The sequence below is a fragment of the Nannospalax galili genome, unplaced genomic scaffold (assembly GCF_000622305.1).
Source record: "Nannospalax galili isolate Female #2095 unplaced genomic scaffold, S.galili_v1.0 scaffold243, whole genome shotgun sequence".
In the NCBI taxonomy this organism is placed as follows: Eukaryota; Metazoa; Chordata; class Mammalia; order Rodentia; family Spalacidae; genus Nannospalax; species Nannospalax galili.
The window spans coordinates 9,781,889-9,805,212 of record NW_008353490.1 but is presented as its reverse complement, the minus strand read 5'-3'; the positions used below and the strand labels follow the sequence as shown (position 1 = coordinate 9,805,212).

General features: G+C 43.5%; 1 protein-coding gene across 2 annotated transcripts in view; it reads right to left on the bottom strand.

Annotated features, from left to right (window-relative positions):
* Positions 1-23,324, bottom strand: part of Kcng2 (potassium voltage-gated channel modifier subfamily G member 2) — a 59,446-nt gene that overhangs the window by 28,658 nt on the left and 7,464 nt on the right. Inside the window, exon 2 of one of the 2 annotated variants that reach the window (XM_029554817.1) lies at positions 7,252-7,344. The exons of the other annotated variant lie outside the window; for it this stretch is intronic. The gene's annotated coding sequence lies outside the window, so the exon portion shown is untranslated. The remainder of the gene's footprint in view (positions 1-7,251; positions 7,345-23,324) is intronic. 2 annotated transcript variants of the gene reach the window in all.

Genomic DNA, 23,324 nt, shown 5'->3' with positions numbered 1-23,324 from the left:
AATTCACCTCTCTTTGCTCCCTGATTGTGGATGTAATATGGCCAGAATCCTCCCATTCCTGCCACCACACCTTCCTTGCCATGAGGAGCTGTACCCTCAAACTGTGAGTCAAAAGAAATCTCTTCTGTCTCAAGTTGTTTTGCCATTTATTTTATCAAAACAAGAAAAGTAGCTTATACACACATGGCATGCCAGCAGGTTGTGCCTGCCAGTAAAGCACTGGGAAGTTTCTTCTGAACATGTTTTTGTGTGACCAGGAGGAGGAGACAGGAATTTCCCATAATTGCTGGGAATGAGTATTCTGTGACCTCTAAGTTTCTTCTTTCAGGACATATTGGTTTTCATTTCCATGTGCCAGCCACAAGATGCCAAAGATTTCCATTTGCCCTATACTTCAAGGATGGGGTGCCCAGTGAAGCATAGCTGTGGGGCTTCCCAGAGCAGGGCCATGGCTTACCACATTGAGGGAATCTGGAAGTGTTAGGGCTGGGAGGTCTTCATTACCTCAAAAGCCATCTGCTGTGGAGACTCACTGAACTGCTGCTTGAGTTCCAGCAGCCGGTTTTCGGTTTGGAGACAGAGCTTACTAATGAACAGGAAGACAGGATGCATTTTGAATGGTGGAGGATGAATTACAGCTGTCCTGATTTGTCCAGGAAGGGCAGCAAGTGAACCCAGCACTCTGGTTTGTGTGTAGTCCTGCCCACCTGCCATACCTCAGGACCTGAGTTGTCCTTGTTACCCGTGGGGCTCCCCCAATGTGCTCCCCCATGTCTCTGATGCCATGGTGATGTGCCTCTAGCAAGTGTGCATCAGCAGCTCACTAAGCCATAAGCACAAGACTCAGCAGGCGACTTTCTGGAATTAAAGAACAATCACCCTAGTACTGCTGAACTTTACTGCTGAATCCAGCAGGACCTGGGTTTGCAAGTCTAGGTGGAAGTGTAGTGCATTCTCCTCACCTGCCAAATTCAGAGTCAAGACCAGCACATTCAGGGAAAAAGTCTGGTCTTTTTTATGGGGACATCACATCTCGGGAACCTCTTTGCTGCTCCCTGGCTTCCACCCCCTACTTCTTCCTCCTCCATGGCAGAATGGCCTGGTCCCTTCTATCACCACAGGTGGGCTCCAAGTGTTCATAGGGAAGGATGAGTAACCATAAAAATAACTGGATAATCAGTGAAAAACTTCAACTATAATGGATTTTCTTCCCCCAGAATATACGTCTTAAAATATGAACAGTAATTACATGGTATAAGTGTTTTCAAAGTCAATTTCTTTTTGAATTAAGATTGCAAAGTTGTGAAAGCTCTGAAGTTCTTGCCCACCCTCTATGTGGAACAAAGCAGACATTTACAGGTACTGCAATCAACTAAACCTTGACAGCTCTGTAGAAAAATATGGGCATCTCCACCTAAAGTCCAGTAAAGGCAAAGGAGCCACTGGATAGAAGAAAAGATGCTCAAATCCCCTCAGAGGAGGAGAACCAAACATTTTTAGTAACTGGAAGGCACTTCAATAAGACAGACCCACATATCTAACTACTTTGGGGACACAGTTGGGTTGCAAAAGGCAAGTTGCTAGACTCTCACAGCATGAAGTGAATAATTAAAGACTTTGCAGCCACGTCTGTAGTAAAAGGGACATTTGAAAGAAAATCTACCCATAAAGAAAGACATGAGATTTTTATGCCTGGTTCTCAGTAAAAAATGAAGTTGTAAGCCTCAGAACCCAAGCTGGCAATGAGAAGCTGGAATTCTATCTGTGAAATTCAAAGTTATTACGTGACTATGTGTAGAAGGTGGTTGATACTAGTAACTTCCCTGAGGCCTGTGGGGAAACTGGAGCATCGTTGGTCAGAGATCTCTCCATAACTCTGCCTTAGGATGCTTGGCTAGGTCTGAAATTGACTATGATGGTCATGGTGACATGACAGCATTTAGAAGCTAGGAACCACATGGGGTGTCAGTAGGGTGGAAGCCAGCTTGGTATGTTCAGCCCTGATCCTGTAGGCTATCCAGGGAGGAGACCCAAGTAACACCCCAGAAGAAACAATAAGAATCCTAGAGGGAACAAGTGGAGTTCCTAAACCACCAGAATCAGAAAAGCTCCTATACCAGGACGGTGAGGCCTGGTTGCTCTGCTGTGGGCCTCTGCTTGTTTTAATTTCCCTATCAACAGGTTGAGAGTCCAGCTCTGGCTTTCTTTAGCATCACCCTTGCTCTGAGGACGCCAGATGTGATATGCCATTCATGGCTATCAGCCATTCTGTGAGGAATGCAGCCATCACCCATATGACAAAACCCAGGGAGGTACCAGAGACTGTCAGGGACATCAAGTCCTGAAAGGAACAGGTCCCCGACCCTTTCAAGGATGAAAGAGTGGACTCAAGCCCTCCCAGTCAAGTGCAGTCCAGTCCAGTCTGTGGATGTGGGCCTATCGTGGGTAGCTCCTTCCTGGTTGATTGGAGTCTAATTCTGCATTTAAATATATTCTGCCAGCCTTGGGATCTTTGGATGGATTTGGTAACACAGGCATAAAGCAAAGATCAAATTGGATACAGAATGTTCTGGAGGGAGCTGAGTATTTCAGAGCCAGTATCTTTCAGCACTGCTGGAGATTAATGTCACATTATCAGAAGCAACAGTGCTGACATTATCTCCTCCCTGGGGCACTGCACTTACAAAAATGGAGAGAGCTTGCTTGAAATGAGACCACTGAGAGGGAGCATAGCTTGGTGGTGGTAATTAAACATTACTTATGTGTACCATGGTAACTTGGAGTCCTCTGTACTTTAGCTCCAACCCAATGCTTCTAAGGACATTGGAAGATCTAGTTAAAGAGAAGTGAAGCCTGGGCTCCTGGCCATATGACTTGAAAAAGTGATTTAACCTTGCCACATCCACAGACTGGGCTAAATATAAGAGCAGGTGCTCTTCTACCCACAGGAGGCTACAGATGAGCCCATCATAAACTGAAGTTGATAATGTATGTAGTACACTTGATATCATAAATATGGCAGCTTAGTCTCACCTACCTTAGAGTAAGTGCTCAGGGATTGGTGCCATCCCACAGTGGAGCAAAGTCACATAATACAAAGACCATTTTATTATTAAATGTTGAATAGCTTAGGTAATAGTTGTAGAGGTCACATTAAAGTATAGTTTCCACTGAGAGCTTGTGGTTTTCACACCACAGATTTGCAATGTCAAAAGTCAAATCATCACCTTTTGGTGGCCACTGGTATAATCATGCCTATCTTACAAGGTGTGATGACTGTCATCCAGTTGGCTCAAGAAGCACCTAAGAGATAGAAAAGCACACCTGTGTGTTCCTGTAGGGTATTTCCAGAAACAATTACATAACAAGGGCCCTGAAGCAATCAACGGATTAATTCCAGAGGGACTCATAATATTCTGGCATCATTGGAAAGTGGTGACATGTAGGAGGTGGAGCCTGGCTAGAAGAAGTAAGTCACTGGAGGACTGTCCTTGGGAGTTACAACATGCCCTGGTCTCTTCCTGTAAGTTCTCTCTGTTTCCTGGCCACCATGATGTGAGCTGTTCTGCTCCATCATGCCCTTCTTGCTATAATGGATTGAACCCTCTGTAACCTTGGGCCAAAGCAAAGCTTTTCTCTCCTAAGTTGTTTCTGTCTGGCATTTTGTCACAGCAGCAAAAAAAAAAAAGCTAACTCATACCTAAGGTAATTATGAAGATGAAAGGACATGTGAATGCTTAGAGCACTCTGGACACATAGCTCTCAGTATCTATCAGTATGTGTACACTGACACACACATTTTTAAAGCCTTGGGTTGTTTCTCAGCCTTCTGGTCAAGCTCTAACACAGCCTGTTCTCATTGGGCTAGCATGTGGTATGGCCTTGGTCTTGGGACTACAGTAGAGCTGGCTCCATTCTGCCTCCATAGATTGGACAGTCCCCTCTCAAGAGTTTGCTGGGATTCCTTCTGGGTTACTATATTTCCTGGCTTCAAACATAAAATTCAGAGTAGGGACTGGGGAGTTGGTTCAATGGTAAAGATGCCTGCTATATAAGCATGAGAACCTGAGTTTAGATTCCCCAGAAATTCTCCCACACAAAAAGCCAGGCATGGCAGTTTATTGCCTGTAATCCAGTGCTAGGTGGAGATGGGGGTGGGAGAGACAGACGGATCCCTGGAGCTCACTGGACAGCCAATCTAGACAAATTGATGAGCTTCAGATTAGTGAAGACCTCATCTCAAAAAAAAGATGAAGAGCAATTGAGGAAAGACACCTAACATTCAGATATATATATATATATATATATATATATATATTGCACTCAACACACTGTACCACCACCACCACCAAAAACCAACCATAAAACTCTGAGGTGAGAAAGATTTATTTTATGAATATTTTAAGCTTAATAGCATTAAGGAGAAAGCTAATCACAAAGAACTTTAAAATATTCTGTCACTGTAAAGCATGGAAAAGCATAAAAGCAAAACTAAGCCCTAGTCTTGACCAGACAGAAAAAGTAAAAACTAAAGTGTTAATGAGGAAAAAAGAAATGAAATGCTGGACCCTGAAAGGAGAAACCCACAGATCCAGCAGCGACCAAAACACCATGAGTAAACAGAGCAATAGCTCTATGCTGCTGGAGGAAGAAAAAACAGAATACCTTAAAGCAAAAATGTATAGTACTAAAAAGTGATTGCAGAAACAGAAACCCCAGTTGGGTATGGTGGGGCATAGCTGAGATGGGAGGATTGCTCAAGGCTAGGAGTTCAAGGCTAGCTGGGGCAGCAGGGCCACAGGCCACCTCAGAAAAGCACAACAAAAGAAATAGAAACCCTGGATGCATCTAGAATCACTAAAGATTAGTAATTTAAAAAAACATCAAGCAAGGGACTGGAGAGATGGCTCAGTGGTTAAGAGCACTGGCCGCTCTTGCAGAAGTCCTGAGTTTGAATCCCAGCACCCACATGGCAGTTAACAACTGTTGTAACTCCAGTTCCAGGGGATCCAACACCCTCTTCTGTCCTCCTCAGGCACTCCATGACATGGATATACTTACACACATGCAGGCATAATACTCATACACATAAAAAAAGAAAACCATTGAGCAAATGATTTTATTGAGCATTCTACCAAATAGTCAAGGATTAGAACAACTCCATCTTATACAAATTCAAATTGCCTTTGGGTGGGGAGAACTAACAACGGGATCGCAGAGATGGGAAAAGGAGCCTGTTAGGTGGTGAATTTCCTTTACTTACACATATGTCTTGGGGTGACTGCATGCATGTGTCTATGGGTTCATGTATACATGTGTGTGCAGGTGTGTGCATGAGACTGTGACGAGAGGTGGAGGCTCAAAGGAGCTGAAACTACAAGGGTGGACTCTGTAAAGTGCAGTCATGGCACGCCTGATGTCTCACCCCGTCACAGATCACAGATCGACAGTCCCCCAACCCCTGAAGTGCATATGGGGTGTCTTATTGATCTTTAGAAGGGTGGATACCAGGCTTTCTGCATGGCCACACAGACTGCAGCCCAGCAGACTGCAGCACACAGACTGATGCCCACCGTAGCAGAGGAGAGTGGAAGCCTCTGGTCCCCTAATCGACTTACACAACAAACTGACTTTCTCAGCTGTGTCTGTCAGTGGGACCAACATCTGAGTGAAAGTTTGCTTCTTTTAGACTATTGTGGCCCAACAAATTTGGGTTTTGTTCTGTAACTCATAGTCCCTGATTTCTCACTTCCCAAACATAGTACTAACAGTGTGGGTGTTGAAAGAAAAACAACAATTAGAAACTCAATGAAAATTTCCAGTAATGGTAACAGAGTCAACAAACTGCAACAAGAGGGACTCAGGTTTGACGGCAAGGAAATTTTAACTACAGACTTGAGAAACACTGACATACACAGCAGAAGAAATTGTAAAATAACCTTTTTTTCTTTGCCAGCTTTAAGGGCAGTTTGCTCCAATCTCCCAAGACTTGGGGCTGTGCTAATTGAGGCAGGAAAGCAGGCAGCACAGAGGCCCAAACCATGTTCCAAAGCACTTGTGGGTTCAGCCTGAAGATGTGGCAGGTTGAAGGGGACAGGGGAATGGGTGGTACAAAGCAAGGCCATAGGAAAGATGTCGCCTTTCTTTGAAAAAAGCACATTTGACAGTGAATGGCTTCAATGGCTGTGTGCAGAAGGGGGCTTTATATATATCGCGCGGGAGGGAGCCCAGGAACTGAGTGGGAAGAAGCCAGATCCACGCCTGATTTCACCTGTCATACTGATCTCTCAAATCCACACGTGAGGCCTCTGAAAATACCCAAGAAGATCACACAAGACAAAAACCAGAGAGACCGGGAAAAGAATGGGGAAGACAGGAAATGAGGTTGAGAGTGAGGAAGGGAAAATGAGGTGAGGTGGGTGAGGAGAGGAGGAGAGGAGCTAAGGAGAGGAAGGAGGGAGATGGGACAGGAAGACATCCAGGAAGCAGACCGAAATGAGCATGCTTCAGAAGAGGCGGATGGACAGCCACTCTGTCCAGTGAGCAGTGGATAGGGCTGCTGTTGATACAGAGATGGCCATCCCCCTTCCTAATGTTATTCCCTGAAGTCCTCCAGTAGCAGCTGGAGGCAACAGTGAAGGATACGTACCCCCGTAGAAGGAGGATGGAGTCTCCAAGTTCCATGCTTCAACAAGCATCAAGCATTCACAAGTTAATCTCCTGTCCCCACAAGGCAAGCGGGTATGGGTAAGGCAGGTTAGAGGAGGCTTAGAGTTCTCTAAAGGACCATGGTACCTCCCACATCCTTAATGCAAGTTCTTTATCTATGAAACATAGTGATATTTCTAAACATGTCTCCCTCACTTTGGCCTCTCCAGCCCATAGAGTATATAGCAGCCCATAACACCATGGGGGATCCATAGTTCATCCTTTGCTTCCTCCCCTCACATTCTGTCTTCTATTATAACACTACCTGCCATTATGTAACCTCAGGACTGCATGAGGGAATGGTTTAGTTATAAAGATAACCCTTGCTGGGTGTGGTGGCACACGCCTTTAATCCCAGCACTCGGGAGGCAGAGGCAGGAGGATCTCTGTGAGTTCAAGGCCAGCCTGGTCTACATAGCGAGTTCCAGGACTGCTGGGGCTACAGGGAGACCCTGTCTCTCAAAAAAAGACCAAAAAACAAAAAAAGATAACTCTTGTTTCTCTCCAGGCAGTAAGCCCTCACTCAACAGGCACATTCCTTACCCTCAACCATGGTTCCCAAGTGGGGGATCATCCTATTTGCCCCTTTTCAGCTGGTGCCATCTCATGAGATCTCTGCCAATGCTTCTCAAACTCCTGAAATGACAGGGCAAATTCTGTGTTTAGTACAGGACCATGCATCCCTTGGAGAAGCCAGGAAACTGCATTCTTCACAGCACATATGCAACCACTCACTGCTTTGGGTAACATGAGGCTTTGGGACCCTGTGGAATTACTCATGGCTGCACTGACCCCTGGTTAAGAGTTCCTATTTCAGGGACATTTTACATTTATTCCAGCCAGCAGTTTAACTGCATCACTGTGGTTTGTGCTTTCCCCTAAAGTGTCATTGCCCTGTAAAATGCAGTCTCCCAGTGCAGGGTTCTGACAAGACAAATGAAAACATAATAGTTTTTCAGAATTGGCTCCTCTTCCTTATCTCGTCCTCCATTAACAAATCAGAGAGCTATTTGAGAACATCACACCAGCAAATGCAAGAACCATCTCTTCTAACTCAGACCCAAGACTGGGTCTTATCTATCCCTCTTGTTTCCGGGAAAGGTTCTTTCTGGGGGCTGCTCTGCATATCTCCCCCCTCCCGTGTTCTGAATCCCACTCACCCAGAACAGGGGGAATGACTATCCTGATCAGCTCTCTGCCATGCCCTGCTTTCCTCCCAGACGCTCCTTTCTCTACACAGAAACAGAAATGGCAGGTGCTCTCTCAGCCCTATGACCCCAGCCCACTACACACCTGTTTCTCACTCTATGACCCACATTTCTGGAAGAGGGTCTGTTATAGTGACTTCCCATGTTAGACTCACGGGCCTCATGGTCCATGCATCTCAGTGTCCTAAGCACACCTGGCTTTTGTCCTTGTGCCAGACAGAACACCCTTCCAAAAGAAGCCTCTCTGCCTTGTGTTCTGATCATTCAATCTGCTCCTCCTTGCCCCACCCCATGAAGGTTGCCCTTTAATCCCCTGGCACACTCCACAGACTCATAGGCCCTATTTTGCTACATCCCAAACTTCCAGCCTGTCATCTATGACTTTGGTTGGCTCCCTAAGTTAGAAAAGTGTTCATCAGTTCAGCTTAGGTTGGTGCCACCATGACAGAATCTATGAAATGCTAAATGTGTCAGTTGTTCATTCTCTGCATAGAAGGACACATTTTAATCCTCAGTAAAATCTGGTTTTCCAGCAAACTTGGGCACAAAGTAGTCCCTCCAAATTCTGTTTCCCTAATTTTTTTTCAGTCTTTTTGAGACAGAGTCTCCCTGTAGCCCCAACTGGCCTAGAACTTGCTGTGTAGACCAGGTTGGCATTGAACTCAGGATCCACCTGCCTCCACCTCCTGAGTGCTGGAATTAAAGGCATGAACCACCATGCCTGGCTAATGCTATTTTTTGTTTGTTTTGTTTTTTAAAGCGCTTCTGCAGTGACTCTGCATCTGGCTGTGGATTTGAGTTCATCACGAGCACCAGCCACCCTCTGCCTTTCAGAAGACAGCTATGATAAACAGACAGAAGTAACAGATCATGTGGCAGTGGGGTTGAGGTTGGCATCAGCAAAAGTCAAACCCTTCAAATGCAGACCCAGGGGCCATGTCTGAATGAGCCGTGACTTCACCGTTCTGTTTCAGAAATATGCAGTTTTCCTGTTCTAACACATAAGAGCCAAGAACCACAAAGAATTTGTCAACCAAAGATGCTCAGTGTGTGTTATGGTTTTTGGTATGAAATGTCCCCTTAAAATGCATATGTTGAAGACTTTGTCTCCAATACACAGGTATGCATAGATATACAGACACTTGGACACATACACACACACATATACACATGAGCACAAAGACAAAGCCATATCAACACAGACATATAGATATGCAAACACATGCAAACACAACACATAGACATACATGCACACACAAACTCAGATGGACAAACACATACACACATGTTCACACAGACACACACACAGACATACACAGACATACATGCTCATATGGGCGTGCACATATACACACACAGGTACACAGATACATATATGCAAAGTGTGCATTCATATGCCTATGTAAACACACACATCCCCATGTACATTTAGGCATTTGTGCATGTCTATATGCCTACAGGTTTTAAGAATATCGTGTTTCAGAATAGCTGTAACTGCTAATTCTGTTCCAGCATATAGGAAGAGGAGTATAATTAGTATATTTGTATGTAAATGTACTGTTAGGGCCATTTTTTTCTCTCTGAAGTGGTTATTTACATCAGCATTCTTTCTCTGGAGCCTAGAGAAGAGAGACTTTGGGCCAGCCTCACTGCATCTGAGGAGCTGTGAGCAGTGGGGGGCAACAGGGCATCACAGTTCCAGGAACACAGCCCCTCTCCTCCCACCATCCCAGCACATCTTGAGTGTCCCTCTTCCCTAGATGCCTCTCCTCTCCCGTGAACAAAAGCCTGTAGAGTCTTGAGCCCCTCAAGGCCTCACATTTGAGAGCCTTGGTGCCTAGCTGCCATGTCCTGGCCTCCTGCCCCACCAGGAGTCAAAGCCCTCACTGGGCTAGGGCAACTGCCTACTTATGACACTGTCCTACTTGGCTGTCGACCAGTGAGCAGACTGTTTAGAGGCAGAGATGCTAACAGTGCTGAAGAAACTGAAGCTTTGATTTGGAATTCTTATAGTTGCTTAGGGAAAGGTCCACTTCTGCCCGTCAGTGGGTGGGAAGTGTGTCCCCAAAGATGCTATGTCCTGTACAAGAAGGGTACTCATGTGTATGAGCAAGGTGTGAAGATGGGAGACTGGGGACCAGTGTTACTACACACTGAGATTCAAGGTAGATGTGCACCAAAGGCCAGGGGTGGACACAGATCCATTTAGGGTCGAGGTATGGGGTAACACAGATCTACTGAGGTTGAGGGGTAGGTAAAGATCCACTAAGGGTCAGGGTGGACACATCCATGACAGTCAGGGGTGGCAACAGATCCACTCAGGGTCAGGATATGGTGTGACACATATCTACTGATGTTGAGGGGTAGTTACAGATCCACTGAGGGTCAGGGGTAGACACAGGTCTACTGAGGGTCAGGGTGGACACATCCATGGTAGTCAGGGGTAGACACAGATCCACTTAGGTTCAGTGATGGATATAGAATCATTGAAGGCCAGGGGTGTACACATGCACTGGGGGTTCATCCATGGTCAGAGTAGATAGAGAGCCACTGAGGACTACTGAGGACCAGGGCAGACATGGAACCACTGAAGGTCAGGGGTGGTCTGAACAGACTGCATACCCTTCCAAGCCTCTGCTCTCAAGAGTCTCTGCTATGGTCAGTAACCTATTCCTGGAAGGAGGCTAGAACTCCACCAGCTGAAGTTAGTTGCCCAGCACCCACAGATTAGGCCAACTTCCTCAGAGATAGAAGCAAATTCCAGTACTATGCAGAACATGAGCAGAGGCCAGAACACATTCTAGACAATTAAATTTTACTTTAAAAATTTGTTTATCATTATTGTTATGTGTGTATGTGGGTGAAAGTGAAGTGTATATATATGTTCATGTGGATGTGTACACATGTGATTGCATGTGGTGTGTGTGCTAATGCCTTTGGAAGCCAGAGGTCAGTGTTAGGTGTCAAATATCTTCCCTGATCACTCTCCATCTTATTTTTTGAGACAGGGTCTCTCACTGAACCTGGAGCTCATTGATTTGTCTAGGCTAGTTGGCCTATGAGCTCCAGAGATATGCTGTCTCTATCCCCCTCCCAGCACTGGGGTTACAGACATGTGCCACTGTGATAGATTTTTTTTTAAATTTAAGTACTTTAATAACTAAACTGATAAAATTCTCAAACTAAACCACTGTGATAGCTTTTATGTGGGTTCAGGGGATCTGAAATCAGGTCTTCATGCTTATGAGGCAAGCATTTTACCAACTGGGCCATCTCCCCAGCCCATAAATTTTGCTTTTTAATTATTATAATTCTTAACTATAATGACTTTTTCCAATTTTATTGAAAAAATGTCTGATCATGCCAAACCTTACTCCACCACACACAAGGCACACAGCTTAACTTCAGGATAAGCTGCTGCTTCGGTGTGAAGGGCATGCTGTGCTGTCATGGGCAGCTGTATATAGGGCCAATGCTGGCCTGGAGGGCCAGACCTGTCCTTTCGAAGTCCAGTCGGCCTGGTTTCCAGGTAACACTCTTCAGGGGGTTATGCATGGCCCCCAGGCCTGGAGCTGAAGTTCTTTATTCTCAGAACATCCTCCCATACCTCACCTGATGCTCAGAAAATCCATTCTTAGTTTGGCACCGACATTCTTGGATTTGCCAATGACAGCACACCATTCCCTTATGCCCCTGTACCCCCAAGACCACAGGTACCCCATCAGTCAGACTCCCTTCCTAATCACGGTTAGGATGGATTGGGAATAAGCCCATGACAGTTGAAAACTGACTCACAAATCCGAGCCTTTCTTTAGGGCTGCATATTTTCTGCAGATGTCTTCCCATTGGTTCCAACAGGACTGGTGTCCTGATACAGCATTTGGACAATAAAGTAGAGCACAGGGTAGCACTGTCAGCAAGACCGGATGCACAAAGAAGCTTTGCAATGCATAGGTTGAGCACGGATGGCAGGCAATTTTCATTTTCTTCCCTATGCTTTTCTCTGCTGCACTTTTCACTTTAAGAATTTTTTAAAATAAAAGATATAGGTAATTTTAGTAACTAGAAAAAGGAATGAAACTACTCTAATTTTAGGAGAGAAAAATATCATCTTACAGTTTTCTGTAGGAGAGTGAAGTCCCCGTGAAATGACATTGTGGTTCATTTTCCTCCACCCTAAACCTTCACCAACATCCTAAATGTGAAGCCTCTTGCAAACTGAGGTCAGCTGGGAGCACCTGTAGTTCCGGGCAACAAAGATGCTCTTCATGATATAAGTCTTAAACTCACAAGGCAGAAGGACAGAAAACATGCTACTGAACATCCCAATCAGCTTATGCCAGCTGAAAGCGAGCAACACACTGTGACTTGTCACATATGATCATCTCCGCAGATGCTAAGAAAACCTTCTTCAAATGCTCAAGTGGAGGGTCAAAACAGCATGAACTGTCAGGTTGGGGTCTAAAGCCACTCTCTTGTTCACTGGGAAGAACTAGATTTCTACAAGAGCCTGGAGCTAAGGAATGTGGGCACCATTCAGCATTGCTTGAGAGACGCCAGTCAAGCCCGTAGACAGAGGCACAAGGCTGAGGCATGAGCGCTTCTATTACGTCTATTTGCAAACAAGACAATAAGATAGTGGGGACCCAAGAATCCAGGATAAATGACCTGAATGAATAAAAGAATCTAATAAAATAACTGGTTGTAAAATCAACAGAGAACATGATGACTGAAAAGGTCCACTTAAAATAGCAACACCACCACCAGAAAAATAAGTTTCATAAGGCATGTACAATTTTTACAAGAAAAAAGTTACAGCACTTTGGAAACACAAAAGTGGACTTGAGCAGGGCTAGGGGCATAACTCACTTTCTTAGCCTTGGAGGTAAGGCCTTGGGGGTCTATCCATGGCATCAGAAAAACAACAGACTCAAACAAATGGAACACAGTCCCCTACAAATGCCAGAGAAAGATGTTATACATCCTACTCTATTACTTTTCCACATTATTCTCTGAGATAGGTCTCTCACTGAACCTGGAGCACACTGTTTCTCACCTAGTTGGCTGGCCAGTAAGTAAGCCTCAGGCCACCTTCTGTCTCCACACCCCCAGTGCCGGGGTTCCAGGGATTCATGAACACATCCAGCTTTTACATGGATGCTAAAATCAGGTCCTTGATGCTCATGCAACAAGTCTTACCTTGAGCCATGTCCTGAGCCATCCCCTCAGCCTGTCATACTTTCCTCATTTCTTAATTTAATTTTGTAAATTAAATCCAGCCTACTCCCCATTAAGCAAAATAAGCTAATTTTGCATTTGGACACTTCAACAATAAAGTATGAGTGTGAAAGAAAAACTTGGACATGAGGGAAAGAATGAAAACAGAACTGTTGATGACGGAGTGACAAAGCATCAAAGCCTACTGAGAAATGGGGAAAAACAGAAGCAGTAAAGTCAGAGCACAGAAATGGCCCTCCAGTGTATGGGGAGAATATCCATGCACACCCACAGTTAGAGCTGTGCAAATTGACACAGCACCGAGGAGCCTCGTATCACCATGGGCTCTAGCTGTGGGGCCACTCTGTACCCAGAATGTCTAGCCTGTCCAACTCTGGGAGTTAACCCTGAAGAAATTTAAAACACACATATAGGGCTCTTCAGTGCAGAGTGGTTCTAGTTGTCAAATATCAGAAATGACCCAATTCCTAGCAGAGGAAAAAGGCTGAATAAATAGGACTTCCATGGGGGTACACTGCAGCTATGAGAAGAAGCAGGGGTGGGGGTGGGCAGGGCTCTGGCCTCTGGCCAGGCTGGGTAAATCGCAGGGGCTATCATAAAGGAGACGCCTCAGTGAAAAAGAACACCGGATGGGCAAACAGTGTCCAGGGCTATGGCACTGAGATGCTGACCCTGAGGTGCTCTGGGGAAGGAATCTCAGAACAGAATCCACCAGGCACCTGTCTTTACAACCAGAGCTGAGCCACCCTTTCCCATTCCACAGACTGAGCCATAGCCACATGAGCACACACAGCTACAAATGAGACAGAATGCGTCTCAAGTTAACGAAAAGCCGCAGTGACAAGTGGGCAGAGCAGCACTCCCAAGTCACTGGAAAACAACCATGGAAACTGTGAGTGTGAAGACAAAGATCTGTGGCCAAAGGCTTTACCCAGTCAAGAAGGCCACAGAGGCACAGAAAGTGTAAAGTGTCAAGATTATGAAGGCCCCAAACAAACCATCACAGACATCAGGAGACCAAGAAGTACAGGCAAGTTTGAGATCCTGGACGGAGCCCCGCAGTGGGCATTAGAGGGACAGGCAGTGGCTAGGTGAGGTCTAACTCCATAAGGAGTCGCCAACACTGGAGGACGCTGTCTTAGCAAAGCTGCACAAAGAGAAGCACTCTTCTGCACATCGAAAAATAGCTCAAACAAAAACACTTCAAACTCTAACTTTTCTTGCTTAAACCCTGGGGTCCTTGGAAAGAAAAGCACCCCAAGTTTGAATTTGATGTGTTAAATGAAGTCTTCACACCCTAAATGCTCATGCTGGGATTTTCTCATAAGCAAAATGCTTCTAGAACAATCCATCAAAACCTTTAGTACATTTGTAGAAATAGAGATGCCTATCCTAACTTATATGGAATCACAAAGGCCTCTGAGTAGCCCACATAATCTGACATAGAAGGGCTATGCTTGAGTCCCACACTTCCCAAATTCAAAAGGAACTAAAAACCCACAGCAGTCAAGACAGTGTGGTACGGATATATTATTCAACAAAATGGTACAAAAGGCCCAGAAATAAACCTTGGCACCTCTGGGCAGCAGACATTGGAAGAAAGGGTCTAGACAAGTCAGCAAGGAGGGCCAGACCTCTCAACAAATGGTGCTCAGAAACGGGATATCCACATGCTGAAGGATAAAGGCTGAGGTCCAGCCTCACACCACATGACACTATGACATAGGTGAATCACATTGAATGATTCCACTTATAGGAATGACTGGCATCCTTAACAGAGGGTCATGATGCCATCAGGCAACAATGGGGAGGGGGATCACAAAATATTTGACAACAGTAAAAGGTTTCTGAATGCATAATGACCAAAAACTAATTCAAAATCAAACATGTATTGACTCCAAATTATTTGTGGCAGTGTTTGTCGTGCAGCATCATGTGATTTACTATAGCTCTTGGTTATGAACATTTAACACATTGAACTGTGCATGCTGTTTGGCCACATAACACCAGAAAACGCCGCCTCAAACTCTTTGGCTCAGGTTTAAGACTATTCTGTGTTATAAACCGCAGTGTTTTTTATTGTACATACAAAGTTTCTGCTCTTACAAAGAAATAATGGCTTAATTACAGAAAACACTTTTAAAATATTTTCCTATCATCATGTATCAGCAAGTTAGTACATCCTTTCATTTCTTCTGTTAAGACTTAAATTTTAAAAGTCAGTGTCTAAGCTCCTGACTTAAATTTCATTAAAGAAATCATTAAATGAATTTTGACTTGAGATTAGGACAAAATTTCCAATAACTTCTGAAATGTCCCTAAACATACTTCTGCCATTTTGTACTACATATTTAAGTGAAGCAGCCTTCTCAATATTGTTGATTATAAAAGCAAAATATCAATCAACTCTGAACATTGAAGCTACTCTGCATTCTGCAGTATCAAATATCTAACCAAGATTAAAGATTTAATCTTTATGTAAAAATAAGTGTATGCCTCTCATTATCATGCGAATTTGTTTTGTTTTTTAATAAATGGTAAAAACTATATGTATATCAAAGAACTTTTACAAAGTTTCAGCAAATTACACACATACACATATATAACTCATATATATATATGCACATATATATGTCTCCAGGTTCACATAAAAGTTTCTCAGGTGAAAAGAGGTCTTGAGTTAGGAAAAAATTCAAGACGTCTTGGATTAGACCAGCCAGATTTATAGAGATGGAAAGTAGATTAGATGTTGCGGTATGTGTGGAGCTAGGGCTTTTGTTGGGAGCAAGAAAATTTTGGAAACAGTGGTAATGTTTGCATGACATGGTGAATATAATTGATGCCATTAAATTACACAAGAAAATGGTATGTGCTGTATATCTATTTTACCCCATTTTCACAAAGAAGCACTGGAGAGGTAGGCGCTAAAGCTGCAGTCTTTGCTGGCTGGAGCTCCAGGTTCTATTCTGGCAGTTTGGGGAGCAGCACTGGGTACCATGGCAGGGGGCAGGGGAATTGCCTCATAGAGGCTTGGGCTCAGGACCAATGCCAGAGCTGAGATCTGCTCTGCAGGCACAGTTGCTTGTACCACAGAGGCACCTGACACCCCTCCCTGCTGCAAGGTATAATTAGAGCCCCAGTGAAACTCCTGCCCACGCCTTTGGGTAATTTGTGTGTGGGTGGATGAGATGTTCAGAACTAGAAAACAAACTTTCTGGAAGAAATGCTATTTCCTGTGGGGATGGGCATCCTAGCTTGTGTGTCTGCACCACGTTCCTCATCATTCCTTAGGCTGTTACAGCTGAAGGTGGCCTGAGATGAGTCAGGTCAGATCATCAGGGCCAGGACATTGAATCCCCCAGCTGCCCTGCCCCATAGGCCACTCACCTTCCAGGAATAAGCTAGATGCTTCTAAGGAGGGAGTCCCTTTCTTGGAACGTGCCTCAACTATACTTTCTTTTATGAGAGGCTGATCCTCTTGTGGCCCAGGGATACCCAGGGAATCTGGCAAAAGGTGTCTGAGTAGCCTTGCTGATCTCATTAGGCACTTGGCTAGTGAGGAGGGTACAGTTGGCCCTGGTGTAGGGAGCTGGTAAGCTCATCAAGGGGGTTCAGGGGGTCTGTGAACCCTGAAGACTCAGGCCCCAAAAGGGCAAGGGAGGCAGTGATCAAAAATAGGGCAGAGAGAGCCAGGTGTGGTGGTGGATACCTTTAATCCCAGCACTCGGGAGGCAGAGGTAGGCAGGTCTCTGTGAGATTGAGGTCAGCCTGGTCTACAAAGCAAGTTCCAGGTCAGCTGGGGCTATGGGGAGACTCTGCCTCAAAACAAACAAACAAAACCAACCAAAAAATAAAAATAGGGCAGAAAGAGTGGAATGGTCACAGGTGACCCCTCAGCAGGGTGTGATGGGCCTGGGGATAGCACAGGAACTGTGTTACTGTGTGACAATCTATGACAAGAGTGACAGTCTGTGACAAGATGGTACCAATCTGCTGAGTTTGACAACTGTATGAGAAGTGTTGACAACAGTGTGCTACTAATGTGTGGCAATAGGGTGTGGTGGGTGGCAGAAGTGGCTAACAACTATAAGGCAGTAGGTGACATACACTATAACAACCAGGTGACAATGGTGCCTTTTAGCTACTTCCCTGCAAACCTTCAACCACTTGCTCTGCTAAGGATATACCAGCTAGTCCTGGATGCACTGACTGGTATGTTTAGGTCCTCATCTCCTTCTCTGAGGGGACCAGAATGCCATTATGGTGGCATTGTCCTTCTCAGTTCACACGCAGCAGGCTCTCTAGGAGCTCCACAGCTTTATGAAAGGGTCAGTGAACATTTCTTCATACTCCACAGGTCAGGCCCACAATTTTTCTATACAGGAACAGTTTAACATGTGTGTGAGAGAGCAAATGACACATTACTCTCCATCTGTGTCTGCACATATGTTAATACTCTCTTTAATTCAATTTGAAATGAGCCCATTATCCATTTCTAGAAGAAAAACAGTGAGTGAAGTAAATGCCTCATTCCCACACCATCTTTGTTCAGAAAATTGATTCTGGAGGAATTTTAATTATTTTCAAGGTGACAGGAAAGGAGAACCAGGATGAATCGAGGCAGCTGCCCAGGGAGGGGCCTTAGAGGGAAGAGGAAGGAGAAGCAGGAGGGAGGTCGGATGGAGACATCAACTGTGGACAGTGTCTGGCTTGCAGTGGGCCCATGCTCATATTGGTCCCATGTCTCAGCTCATCTGAAGGAGGAAAGGGAAAATCTGGGCCTCTCTGGAGCCCTCCCTGCCCAGCCTTTGTAGGCAACAGGTGTACAGTCATTTTCTTCCCTTCAAAGTCAAGTCCAATCCCCACTAGAAGCCACTTCTAGGGTGATTTTATTTGTGCAGAACTTTTACTAAACCTGTGTATGATACATATGAATACAGAGACTTTGTAGATTAAACTTTTCATGTTGAGATCCCTGTAGACTCACATGAAGTCACCTAACACTGAGAGGGTCCATCTCCAGCCAGTTCCCACAAGGGTCTCTTCTTGTAAGCCCAGAGAACACCCTGACCAGCAGGAGGTGACAGCAGTTTTGACATACATTACCCAGCCCGCCAGCATGGTCCTACTGCTCTCCACAGCCTTGACCACCTCTCATTCTCTTGTATCAACAACCTGCCCTCCAGCCCCCACAGTTGAATCATTCTGATGCTATGAAAATGAAGTCATGGGGTCTCGTTAACTTGAGATCTATTCTCTCTGTACAGAGATTGTATTATCAATAATTCTCATCCAGACCTGTGTTCCACTGCAGAGAAACATCCCACTGCTTGGAGGACATTTGGGCAAACTCCACTTTTTGGCTACTAGGTAAGTTTTTGTCATTATGGAAACCTATGGCTAGGCTTTGTACGGATGTTTCCACTTCTGAAATTTAAAAAAATTATATTTATTTGTGCACCTGTGGAGGCCACAGAACGTGCAGGAGTCAGTTCTCTCCTTCTACCATGTGGGTTCTAGGGAATCCAACTCAGGTTGTCAGGCTTAGCAGCAAGCACCTTCACCTGCTGAGCCATCTCGCTGGCCCTAGTTCCACCTCTTCAGGATAAAATAGCTACGCTGCTGAGTCATACAGTATTGAAGGTTTCGTTTTTATAAAAATCACCAACGGATTTTCTACAGGTGCTATACCGGCCTGTGTGAGAGATGCTTCCTCTGCTTTTCCAGTATTTGGTGTTGCCACTATTTTTTATTGTAGCCATTTTGATAGAGGGATCATGATATCTCACTGTGGTTTAATTTGCCCGTCCTAATGATTAATAGTGTGGAATGTTTTCATATGATTATTTATCATCTAGATTTCCTCTTTAGTGAAATATCTGTTCTCATATTTTGCCTATTTTTAATTGGAGTTCCTTGATTGATTATTGGTTCTTTATGTAGTCAAGGTTTTCTCTCCTGAATGCATGGTTTGCAAATATTTCCTCCCACTCTGAAGTTTTCCTTTCATGTTCTTAAAATGGCTATTTCAGAGCAGCTTCTAATTTTGATAAGGTCCGGTGTATCAAGTTTGTCTTTTATGAATCCGGTTCTTGATGTCAAGTCTAAGAATTCTTTGCCTACTTTAGATCGGAATGATTTTCTCCCATTTTTTTCCAGTCTTATGGTTTTACCTTTACATTTAAGTCTGTGATCCAGTTTGAATTATTTTACCGCGGGGCTATGAGGTTTGGGATGAGGCTTACCTCAGACCTTCACAGATGACCAATTTCTCCAGCATCATTTACTGAGAGTGGCCATTGCACTGGCTTTGAAACTGCCCCAAAATCAGTTGGACATATTGTATGGGTTCTATGTCCTGTTCTGTTGAACCATGTGTTCTCTCTAATCAATACCACAGTCTCAGTGATGGTGCTATCAGGTATTAATATGGGGTGAATGACTCCGGCCACTGCTCACCTTTTCAGGGCTTTTTTTTTTTTTTTTTTTTTTTTTTTTTTTTTTTTTTTGTTTTTTTAACCTTTTTTTCCCTTTATACTTTAAAAATGTATTTTTTCACACCAAACACCTCCCCCTCAACAATCCTTTTTTTGTTTTTTTTTTTTTTTTTTTTTTTTTTTTTTTTTTTTTTTGGCTGTTTTAAAGCCTGTCTTCCCTATGAACTTTAAAACGAAGTTTCATACGCCTACACACAGCTCCTCTAGAAAGCCTTATTTGGATGTTCTCACAAGTTTTGTTAAACATACTGATCAATTTGAGAGCTCATAACTGTACCCTAGAGTCTTCTAATCCATGAACATGATATAACTTTCAACTTATTTAGGTATTTCTCTGCTTTCTCCAGTTTTCCTGTGGTACTGAGAACTGAACCCAGGACCTTATGCATGTTACATCCCCAGACCTTCTCTGATATCATTAATCAACATTTTCTGATTTGCAGCCTACAGATTGTAGGCACTTTATATAATTTATACCTAAGTATTTATTCTTTGTTTGGAGTTATTGTAAATGACCCTTTCTTCTTCCCTCCCAATCCCTGTCCCTCTATGCTAGAGATTGAACTGGTCATTGTGCATGCTAGGAAAGGGAACTACCACTAAGCCACATCCCTAGCCTAGCCTATAGTGATCAGCTATGGTTAGGGTTTCTTACCCATTTCCCCACTTCTATGCTGGATTTTTGTCTGGTTTGAGTTTGCATGGGTCTTGTGCATGCTGTCACTATTGCTGTGAGTTCATATGAATAACTTCCCAAATGCCTGGAAAACTCTATTTATTTGTGGTTATCCATCACCCCTGGGTCTTTCCTTTCCCTCTTCCACAATGGTCCCTGAGCCTTGGGTGGCAGAAGTTTAATATAGGCGTCCTATCCAGGGACACATACTCTTCAGCCTCTTAGTCTCTATATTTTGGCCAGTTGTGGCTTTCTGTGTTGATCACCATCTGTTGCATGAAGAAGCTTCACTGGTAAGATTGAGAGATGGATTAATATTCTCTCTGCCCCCTCTTTTGCTATGTTTCCTGAGCTTTAGGTTCAGAGTTGCACGGTACATGGGTCATTTAGGGCTGAGCATCTCATCTCACAGACACTTATTCTCTGTGTTTGACCAGTTGTGGAACTCTGTAATAGTCTCCATCTGTTGCAAAAAGAAGCTTCTTTGATGAGTGGTGAGAGGCACACTTGTCAGGTAAGTCCATAGGTGCCAGGTGGGATAAGCAGGAGGGGGCCTAGGCCCAAGGTAGGGGTGAGAACAGTGGGGAGGGTCTGACTAGCTAAGCAGAATAGATGTGAACCCGGGAGCAGCAAGAATCAATTTTCTAGTATATTTTGGAATTTAATTCTATGTCCTTTAAAAAACCTGCTGCCCCCCCCCACACGCCTAAAATAATAGGATTCAGTATTTTGTAAAAAAAAAGGCATTTGGCCCCCCCCCCCCCCCCCAAAAAAATAAGAGTCAGGATTTTTTAAAAAAAAAAAAAGGCATTTTCATACATATGTACAAATGTAGTTTGATTATATTTGTTCAATATTCAAAATAATTTTCTAATATTTTGTTAAATGTTTTCATGAAATATATTTATTTGTAGTTTTCTTTTTCTGTGCTATCTGTTCATGTGGGCATCAGGAAATGTGACTTCGTAAAGTGAATTAGGAAAAGTACCCTCTTCTTCCAATGTTTTGTAGAATTTCCCACAGGTAACTTCCTGGAGATTTCTTTTCCAGGAGTTTTTAAGATACCTAATTCAAATTTGTACATACATTCTTGATTTTAGGTCTTTTGGTTTTTTGTTATAAGCATTTGGTGCTGTTGTTTCTCCTTCCATTCCAAATTGTTCTGGCTCCATCATCAATATCTTGATCTGTAGTATTTTAATTTTCATTTAATCTACTTAAAAAATTCCTTTGAAGCCTGTAAGTTCATGGCAGCTCATGCCTGTAAACTCAGGAGTTTGAGGCAGGAAGATGGTTAGTTCAAGGCCAGCCTGGGCTATATAGTGAGACCTTATCTCAACAAAACAAACAAAACAATTCCTTTGAGATTTTTCTCTTGGACCCAGAATTATTTTAAAATGTGTTATTTCGATGTTTAGCTTTTTTTTTAAGCTCTTGTTTTTATAGATTTGTGTCTGTTGATTGGGTTGACTGGGTCTTTAGGCAATCCTTCAGCAAATAAATCAATAAGAGATAGCTGATTTTTTTTAGTTTTCTTCAGCAATGTTAGTCTCCAATGTACAAGTCCTATAGTTCTTTGGTTTAATTTCTTCCTGAGTCTATTTTATTTTGATAATATTATAAATGGAGTTATATTTCTTAATTTCCCTTTTGGATTGTCACTGCTAGTGTTTAGGAACACGTGTTTTGTTTTTTGGGTGTTTTTTTTTTTTTTTTTTTTTTTTGAGTTCTGGTTTTGTTACACAGTCATGGCAAAGAAAAGCTTGACCGGTGTCATGTGCTGTCTCTAAGCCTCTTCTCTAGAGGCTGTGCAGATATTCACTGCTGGATTTTAGGTTTATGAATTTTGCTTTTTGTGTTTCCCACCCTTACTCACCAGGCTCATTCTGGCATCTGACATTGGATGGGCTCAAAGTGCTTTCCATTGTGGTTAAGTTGCAGCCCTGTCCAGGTGGCTTGCTGTGGAGGCCCCTGTGCAACAGGCACCCTCAGGTCCTACCCACACTCCCTCCAAGCCCTCCTCTCTCTTTTGTAAGTCTTCCTTTAAAAGTTTCCCTTTCTATCTCTGCTGCCCCATCTTTTTTCTCTTAGACTATTTCCAAGTTTCTCTTCCTTTAAAGAACTCAGATGCTAACAGATTTAAAACAAAGAAGACATGAAAGTGGAATGAGGACTATTTGGGAGGAGGACAGGAACTAGAAGGAGAGGCGCAGGATGGGTAATCCAGAGGGCTGAATATGATCAAAGTGCATGATATATGTATGAAATGTTATAACAAAGTCCATTTTTCTATAATTAATATATACTAACAAAACAAAAAGATGCCTCAGATTCCCCAGTAAGACAGAAAATCCACATGAGAATCAGGGTGCTGGCAAGGCTTCTTTTTTTTTCCCCCCTCTGAATCTACTTTTTTATTCTGTTTTTCAAGTATCAGATGGCATAAAGTAAGGAACCTAATTTAAATGATTTGCAAATTGTTTTGTAGAGACTTTTCCCCTTGTCTCAGTAGAAAACAAGCATTGTTAGAGAATTCCAAGAAAAAAATTGACCAATCTTATTTAGTATATTGTTCTGTATTAATAAATTATATAAATTTTATATACTTAAAACTTTTTATTTTTTGAGAGTTTCATGCATAAGTATTGTATCTGCATTATTTCTACCCCTCACAGTCCCCCTCCAACTCCTCCCATGCCCCCCACTCCCTCTCAACTTCTTATACCCTTCTTTATTATTGTTACATATGCATACATAAATTTATAAATATATGTATAATGCACTGAGTCCACTTAGTGGTGCTCATGTGTACCTGTGTTTAGGGCTATTTGGAATTAGATAATCTCTCAAGGAGCTAGTCCCTGTAGGAAACTGAGTCTTCCTCCTTCAGCATCCACTGATTGCCCATAGCTCTTCATCTTGAGGTGGGAATCCATGAATTTTCCCTTATCCACCTTCATATGTCACCTGCTTTTGTCATCATGCAGATTTTATTAG